The following is a 9,852-nucleotide window of genomic DNA, read 5'->3' as shown; positions in this document are numbered from 1 at the left end:
GTTTGCTTTCCTTTTTTACCTCTTTTCCCAGAATTAAATCGCCTGCACGAGTTTCATTTACAACGCTGGCATCCCTCACGGGGTGCTCTGCTCCAGCATCTTCCCGCAGTTCCCTTCCCAATACCCTGTTATACACCCCAATGGTATCGAATTTGGAATCTCTTCCTAGATTCTGAAGGAATTTTTCGTCAGTCCCCATCAGACATTTTCAGCAACACCTGACACGGCTGCGTTTTCATTCACAGGAATTAAAGCTGGGAATCCTTTGTCAACACAATGCAGCACACTTGTACAACACAACACAATGCACCTTCACAACACAATACCATACAACACAATACAATGCAATATATACAATACATCACTTTTTTAAACCATCATGTAAATACCATTCACCACCAGAGCTGCGCCATGCAGAACCCTGCTGGCTGGATTCACTGCACTTGCTCAACCTTTCTATTTTTGTTGGCCCCAGTATCACACCAGGAAGGGTCCTTCCATATCAGACTTCCATTTATCATAGGATTACTTAAATCAGCATGGGATGAAGCTCACTGTTTGGCCAAGATGAGATGATTTTCCCCTTTACATTATTTGTGTGGTCGTGTTTAGTTCTGCCTGTTCCAAGACCTTTGCGTTATTTATTTTGGCTGACATTTTAATATCAATATTTAGTTCGGGCAGCCACAAATAAAACTATCATTGGATGGTCCTACAGTGCTCCAGTGGCTCCCAGCAGCATGTTTAGTACATTGCTGCTGTTGTTAGACTTATATATTCTTAAAAATTGCACTTCTCCAGCCTACACAAGTGCCCATACCACAGGTACAGATACCAGGTTGGGTGAGAAGTCCTGTCCAGAAAATCAAACTTATCTCCCGTTCTCAATAGGATTCTGTAAGGCCATATCCATTCTTGTGCCTTTGGTGTTTTTTATCTCCTGACTATTGGACGTTTGTTTAGCGCTTCTGAATAAATAATTGGTCTTTTGCTAAATATTTTTGGGTACTGTGTCTTAGATGCAGATTTCATCAGCAAAGCTCAGCTCTCCAGGATTAAAGGATTCCAGGATTCAGTCCTTCAGAAAGTTTACAAAACCTAGGGCAGGATAGCGCTGCCTTTCATTGATTCATGCAACACTCTTGCATACTACAAAAACATTAACATTTCAAAAGAGTCCCCGCAGAACAGTAGTTGTTACTGTCACTACCATTTTCCCTTTAATAACTTTGTGATGACTCCTTTCCTCCCTTGTTCTTAGGTTCTCTTTCTGCAGAAACCTGTCCTAAGAAAAGTGCAACGGGCAAGCAGTGAATGGTTATAGGAAAGTAATTTAACAGAGTAAGAGTATGGTGATCCAAAATGCTCCCCTGCCCTCTGTTAATTTTTGGCACAGAGTCGAAAATACTGTCTTTGGAAGAAATCTCAATGGTGTTTTCCAGTTCTTACAATAAATCCAGTTAAGCTGAGCAGATTTTGCCATGGTTCACATACGTGCAGTTGTAATATTTGGATGATGCTAACATCTGTACATAGGCTTCCACATGAGTAACATATATGGATAATTTAAGCAGTATTCAATATATCAACTATTTCTATAATAATAATATATCAACTATATTTACTTACATAAAATGACGCAAATTTATTTTTGATACAAAGATTCAACAACAACAAAGAAATATAAGATATAAAAACTAACAGAAAATCATTTTACAAAATCATCAATAGCAGAAAACCTGCCAGAAAGCATGATCAATAAATCATTTAGAAGGAAGCAGAGGAAGTAAGGCCTGGGATTTCTTTTATTTTATTTTTATATTATTATTATTAATAATAATTTTATCTGTATTCTTACTAGGAGCTTAAGGAAGCCTATATAAAGGACCTCTTTTGAAAGGCTGAAATGGCTGAAACATAAACTGATCTTTCACTTAAAACTGAATCTGGAATTAAGAAAATGCCAGGGTGATAGTCTGACACCAATTCTTAAAAATAATTTCCTTGGGGTCTGAGAGTTTTTAGACCAGTAGATCGATGTGGACATCTACCAGGACGATTTATGTTAAAAGCAAACAAACACAACCCAAAACCCACTGTAGCAGAATAAAAATATTGACACGTGTGTGATGTCAGGAGGGGTGCAACGTGCCTTTTGGAAGAGGAAGATCTGTAGACATCTTTTAGGGGTACAGAAAGCAAGTGGACAAGAGGGATTCAGTTCGTCCTCTTAGATTTACAGCTGAGAGTCAACAAGGTGTCTCACCAAAGGCTTGTGAAGAGGCTCAGTCACGGTGAGATAAAGCAGAAGGGCTTGCAAAGGTAACAAAATTGGGTTAAAGAGGAGTATCTTGTGTATCTTGGTAAGACCATGCGAGTAACATTGAATGCTACTCCAGCTTCCCATCTGGTTTAGTGGGAGTCTGGCAAGAAGGGGTAAAGAGAAGGGCAACAAGGATGATCAGAGGTGCAGAGCAGTGGCCATCCAATAATTTGGGAATCATTCAGAGGGCCTGAGTTCCTCTGCTGGGAAAGGAGTTGACTGCAACACAGAGCAACTGGTGTGGGAGGTCATGGTAACTACGTCCACTGAATGAACAAGGGGGAATGCAACGAAACTGGAAGGAGGCAAGTTTTGTATAAATGGTGGCTCTTTACGCACTGTGTTACAACACCACTCTGTTTTGAAGACCTTTGGTTTTCTCCTCAGCTCTGTGCCTGCTGGGCTAAAACCACCAAACCCAGGTGCTGGCTGGCCACTGCTCCTCATGTTCAGATGGTGGCTTTCTGTTGCAGGAAGAGACCAGTGGGCTAGTGAATGCCTGGTGGAGCCAAGATCTGCACAGTGCCTTGGAAATGAGCGCTGTGGAACTCATCGTTTCATATTAATCTCTTAAAAACATATTTAAATAATGTTTTCTAATGGTAAAACCCAGAGAAGTCGTTTGTCACATGGAGTTTCCCAGTCTGCCTTCAGTCAAGAAAATATGTGAAAATACTTTCAGCCATCCCTGTGAATATTTGGCTCAGACTAACTTTCCACAATTACCAAACATAATTTGAATAATTGTGTTTTTTCCACACTTTTGACTACCTTACAGAAAGCACACCAGGACTAGAAGCTCTGCAGGGAAGTGGTGCCATGATCGGGAGCTTGGTCATCCTCCAGCATCAAGGTTTCACACCCAGGCAGTAAATGCCTGTTTTTGGCAGTAAACCACCCAGTCATAAACCACCAGTGCCAAGGTGAGGAGGCAGAATAAGTCAGGATGCAGGTAAGCACTCAAGCATTCGCTGATGCTGATGCCAACTAATGAAAAAAAAAAAAAAGTTTATTGCACTGTTACACTTCTGGAAATGAACGTCTCTGTTGGTGCTAAAACTGCTCAGCACCCTGGGAAGCTGTCAAACAGCTCTGGCTTTATAGTAATGGCAAAAGATGTTGTGAAAAGTGACATAATTTTAATCCTGTAATTTAAATTGAACGCTCTCTCTTGCCTGCTGAGCAGGATTCTGACGGTAAATGTTTCTCCAGAGAAAGCACAAATTTACATTTCTTTTACAAGTGTGAAGTTCGACGATGCTTCCATTCTGCTGGTGCTTGAAAGTCCTTTGTGGTTTTGTTTGAACAACAGTACCTCATAGAACAATGCACATACAAAAAAAAACTCAATAGCACCAAGTGAAACATCCATAATCAAAAATTGAAATAGCTGAGAGTTTGGTGACAGCAGTAATTTGCTTTCTTTTCTGGGTCTTCTGGCACAAGGATATTTTTAAAAGCAACTCAGACAGAAGAGTTTAATTCCTGTCCTTAAAAGGAGCTGAATCAATCTGAGAAGGCATTTATCCACCTTAAAATATCACTCCACATTTAAACATGCTTGATACAGAAGTTGTCAACATTTGCCACGTGAGGATCCCAGGCTTACAGCTCATGGAAACCAGAAGTCCCTCCAAACAGCTTTTGCTTTCACTTTTAAACAGAAACTGCTTATAAACCTCAGCAAACCGAAACCTTAGCCAAAGCCTCTAGTGTTTTCAGAAAAGTTGGCATCTGTCTCTCTGATCAGCTGTAACGTCAGGTGGCATTTCGCAGAGATCTGTCACACCTCACAGGTCACCTTTATAGAAGCAGTATTTATTTTTTTTTCAGCAGTTGTGGCTAAGTGTCTGTACCTGGTGTTGCCCTAGAGGAGGGGAAACCAACACCACAGCCCTGTAGACCATGGAGAGGTTCCTACATGTTGGCTGGTGTTGTGATGGCTCAGATTCATTTCCTTTCGAATACAGGACATGGACGTAGGAGCGGGCACTTGTCATCAGATCTTGTTTAGTCTTCCCTCCTTCTTTATCTGCTCTGCTACCTTCTTCCAGCTTGAAAGCTTCTTTCTTGAACTCCAATAAGCAGCTTTTTGGGTGACCCAGAGGAGGTCTCAGGAAAAAATGCAGTGAAGCTGTAGGTTTACAGAACCACGTCCTACTGTGGAAGAGCACTCTTGCTGGTACTTGCATTTTGCACTATCACATTTTATACAGTTTTTATTTCTAAAACAAAACAAAATAAAACAAAAACAAAAACAAACAAACACAAACAAACAAAATAAAACAAAAAAAAAACCACCAAGCTGACTCCTGCCTCATTCATGAAAATATGGTGTTCAGTCAACACAAAGCCAGCTAATAGCCTGGTTCCGTGTGGTTCTCATTTCATCTTGAGGTTTTATCTTTCTCTGGTTTGCCAGTTCTTTCACCTACTTCACAGTTCTCCTATCAATTTCCAGCTTCTATAGTTCATCTAATAATTTCCATTTAGCATGGAACAAGTAATTAAATTCCAAATAAACCATGTGGACCCCATTTATTACATTTGTTTTTGGCCAAACTGTTTCTCATTACGTTCTTTATTCTTGCTTCTGATTTCTGCAGGTGATCTGGAGTACTTGGAAGACTTCCCTGCAACCTGATCAAGAGAAGGTTTTGCCAAAAGAGACGAAGAAACTCCATAAAGATTTTTTTTTTTGCAATTATAGAGCACATATAGCACTAGCAAACACAGAATAAATAATGTGTTAGAGGTCACAGCCCTAGCGAGTAAGTCCTAATTTGTATTCTATGGTTGCACTTCTTTTTCCTAACTTGTTAACAATTTTTTTTTCTCTACATCTGTGGACTTCAATTGTTTTAAGAAATCATGTTAAATCCTCATGAGTATCCCCGCTTTCAGTTAACATTATTGCACATATTTTGCATATACTTTGCAATTCCAGATTATATTTTTGCATAATCAAAAATGTAAGAAGTTTTCATATCCACCTGTGAATTTTCTCTCTTGATGAAAACATTAGCAATTTGAAAGCATGGAGTATAACCACGCAAGACACCTATTTTATTTCATTCTTTTAGGCCTCTAAATTACTTTCTCTTAGACCTCCGGATTTCTGGAATTGCTTTTTTGTTCTCATTACATGGCAACAACTGTAATGAACAGAGCAGTAAAGCTGTTGCCTAACACTGTAGCTATAGCGAAATCGTTAAGTGATAGAATGTGTGTCTTAAATATCCATTAAATATGTTTGTGCCCTACAATAATGCATTTCAAAGTACATTTTTCTTAGGTATTCAATCTTTAAATAAAGAACTTAAAAGTTTTCAATACAGATTCATCTTTAATGTTTGTGTTGCAGGGTAGCATTGTAAATTAAGGAAACATCTGTGAAACTGCTTTCAGTTTCATAAGGCGTTTACCATGTCCAGTAGAACACTAAAACGATAACGAAGATATATTTACGGCGCTGTGAATGAACTAAATTGGGGCAGCATCTGCAAATCTTGATCCTGCAGAGGCTCCAGAGCCTGAACTGGGATTGAGGATTGACCAGGTACAGTGTGTCTGCAACCCATGGACATGCAGCACCCAGCACATCCTTGCTTTTTCTCTTCTGTTCTCCTCCGTGAATGAGAAGTCCTTTGAACAGCAAGTCCCTCCTTTCCCTTCCCACCACTGGAAAATGACTGTGGGGCTTGCCAACCCTCTTTCCTACCTGAAGGCTGTGTAGGTGTATGTACAAAATCAGTGGATATGGGAGCTGGGACCCAGCAGGACCAGTCACAGAATCCCAGAATCATCTAGGTTGGAAGAGACCTCCAAGATCCCAAAGTCCAGCCTCTGACCTAACGCTAACAGTCCCCACTAAACCATATCCCTAAGCTCCACATCTAAATGTCTTTTAAAGACTTCCAGGGATGGTGACTCCACCACTTCCCTGGGCAGCCTGTTCCAATGCCTAACAACCCTTTCGGTAAAGAAGTTCTTCCTAACATCCAACCTAAACCTCCCGTGGCGCAACTTTAGCCCATTCCCCCTCGTCCTGTCACCAGGCACGTGGGAGAACAGGCCAACCCCCACCTCACTACAGCCTCCTTTAAGGTACCTGTAGAGAGCAATAAGGTCACCCCTGAGCCTCCTCTTCTCCAGGCTGAACAACCCCAGCTCCTTCAGCCGCTCCTTGTAAGCCTTGTTCTCCAGACCCCTCACCAGTCATGGGGCTGCTCCCCATCCAGCTTCTGTGTCCACACTTTGTACAAGTTTTCAGTCACAACCATCCCCAGCCTCTCCACAATTCCATGTACAGCCAGCGTCTAGCTCGCCATCAGCTCATGCTTCCTCTTTCTCATCAACATACACGGAAATGGCCCAGTCTATTTTCTCCTCTGCAGTCCCTCTCCCAATCTCTGTCCTCCTAATTCTGATGTATTCGCATATTCCTAACCCAGCCTTGTTGCATTCATGATCATGTTTATAGGTTACATAAAGATCATTTTCTATTTGTTCTTTGTCTTCTTTTCTTTGCAGCAAAGCCAATGAGGAATGTCTTTGGCAACAGCACGCTGGAGCGTGCAGTTAATTCATGTCAGAGGCAGTATGATTTCCTAGTGCAAATGCCCTAGAGCCTGGTTGTTCACATATTTCTAGATACTGATGGTTTTTGACAGCTGTCAAAAACACACAAAAAACTGCAGCGGGTAACGCTGTAAGTACTGCTCAGATTTCGGTGCTCATTCTCCAGCTCGCTGTTAAGAAACGATGTGAGGTGGAATTTCAAATCGGGTACGTTTAGTAGAAGTGTCTCTTTTGCTGTGGTAAACAGAGATAGAAAGCGATACAAAACAGAGGCCTGGATGCAGATCAGCAGCAACAGACCAGGTGCCTCATGCTGTGGATAATCAGAACCCTCTGTTTCACCAGCTGAATCTTCCTAACATTATTTTCTCTCCATGTTCACAAGAGCTGGCAACTGAGATCCTGTTGTTTTTTTTTTTTTTTAAATCCTACAGATTTTATTCAAATACTCATGTTTGGCTTCAGAATATATAAATATTTATGAAGATGAAACAACAACAACAAAAAAGAGCTTCTCATTTCTGCATCTTTCTTGTCTCCTCCCTGCACATACAGGAGGCAAATACAGCTCCTGCCTGGACCTTAAGTCAGTACACCATTTTCATAGCAGCATTAAAAACCCCTCTCAGAGTAGTCCTTGCCCTTTCAGAGAGCATTTCATCTTTCTCATCAAAGCTGCTCCCTGGAAGCCTGCTGGTATTAGGCAGAGATCCCTGCCTTGACGATTGCTATCTGAGATCTTCTGTGAGCGTGTCAGCTTAGATCAAAAGACTGCGATGTTTATATATGCAGCAGCAGCGACCTTCTGGTAGTATTTATGGACATAGTTGTCAATGAGATTTGCAAATGGCACGAGGTGTGGCCCAAAGAAGTGTAAGTCATGAAATACAGCTGGAAAATATATATATATATTTAGTTATGCAGCAGTAAAGAGGCTTGGGAGTGAGTTAAACTGTTAAAAGATGAACAAGCTCTTGGTAAGAAGCTGGTATTTGTGGTCTTCAAGAAGCTAATGAACTTGGCAAACCCCAAATGGTTGCAGAGGAGATAGAGTGCATTCTTTTAGGTCACTTGGTAAGGTAATGCTACCAGGTAAGGCTCAGAAGGTTTCCCGTTTGTTTCACAGATTCTTTCTGTCAAAGGAAACAGAGTTAAATAATTATCACTCAAGAACTGTTAAGTTCCTCCTCTCATCATTTAAGACTCAAACCACCAACCTGCAACTCATATTCCCATCTGATTTTTAACATTCTGTGTTACATGAGGTTGGGGCAGAGGGGGTGCTAAATGAGTTTTTTTGTTTTGTTCTGTTTTGCTTTCCTTTTAAAGTGTTATTTTTGGTGTGGTGGTGGCGGTTTGTTTTTATTTGGTGGTGGTGGTGAGTTGTGGTGTGATTTTTTTTTTTTTTTATTCACCATAAATTTGCACACAGTGGGTGGTTTTTGTCGTGTGTACAACACACACCCTTTGCTTGGGCCATTCATTAAAAAGCCAGCAGAGAAACTGCGCATGGTTCGAAGAGGAATGTTGGCTTAGAGCACCTAGCGTGGTAAGCCACAGACCTCCAAAGACTGGAAACAACTCAGAGCCATTTGTTTTTAAATACAAATAAGCAGCAGAACGTGTTTAAAAAATTGAAAAATGTTTTGGAATCGAATCAGCTTCTCTTTCAAACTGCTACAGGCGCGAACGCAGATTTTTTTACTGAATATTTACATCCCGCATCAGCTTCCCTTAACACAATAGTTCGTGGCAGAACTGAGCCTAACAGGCAAGGAGATTTCCATGCCCCAAAATGTCGATGACCTGGGAACCCAGTAAGAAACAGGCCAGCGATTCAGCGAGGCTGTCAAGCTGGTGGAGATCTTTATTAAACAGAGCACGTTGTACTTTAAAAGCAAGAAAGCAGATGGCACCCAAGTCAGCTGTGGCGTACCCAGCCGCAATTCCCATTTCTCAGGGAAGCTGGATCCACTTTCAGCGAAGCTGAATTTGCAACACAAAGTCGCTATTGTGGAAATAAAGCTCTCACGCCACGCTGACTCTGCACAAAGCCAGGCTGCGAGCCTGCGTTTATTTTGTGTCATCGCGGGGGGCGTAGGAAAATGAGCAAGCACCGAGCAGGTGGCAGCTCCTCCCGCCCGGCCTCCCCAGGGAATACGGATGTTCTGGACGCTCTCTCCATGTGGAGACGTAAACCAAAGGCCGGCCTCCCTGCACCCACCTTTTCAAGGTGCTATATTGACCAGAAAGCACAAATAACTCCATAAAGCAGGATGGAGGCATCGTGGTTAGAGAGGGATCGACAGCTTTGCTTGGAAGACACGGATGTTTAAACCCTGGCAGATTTTACTGAGTCAGGGTTTGAAACCCGATCTTTGGTAACTAAAAGAGATGGGAAACATGAAACCCCAAGTGGAAAATTACTGCTAAATAAACTGTATTTAGTTAACCGCCTACAATGCTACCAAGAGATACTTACTCAAGGCACTCACGGGAAGGTGAGAGAGTTGCCTGAAAGCCACTGTTGGCCAAAAATAGCAAGTTCAAGTTTCGGAGGATGTGCAAAATTTCTTCTTTTCCTTGTCTTACATGTTCCTCTCACGAGTGAGATCCCTCCTCGAGCCTGCAGGGCTCTGCCCTCTTCCCCTGGGTACCCCATTAGGCTGGAAATGGTTGGTTTTATGCTGACCCTGATCTGGTGTAGATTTCAGCCCAGTCTGACTCCACGGCAGAACTGTCCTGGTTAAGGCTCTTTCTTCCCAGCCAGGAAGCTGAACCAAAATGCAAACCAAATTCTCTGCAGCCAGGATAAACTTGGTAAACAAGATAAATTTTAGATGGAGATAAAACCAGATAATTCTCCAACAGCTGTTTTTACTTCAGCTTTGAAGTAATTTTAGCTGGCACCTCACTTATGTAGTTTGATATTTAAAAATCTTTCTCAA

The sequence above is a fragment of the Aythya marila genome (assembly GCF_965140915.1).
Source record: "Aythya marila genome assembly, chromosome: 1".
NCBI classification, from domain to species: Eukaryota; Metazoa; Chordata; class Aves; order Anseriformes; family Anatidae; genus Aythya; species Aythya marila.
The sequence above is the reverse complement of the archived record's forward strand: the minus strand, read 5'-3'. Positions refer to the sequence as shown.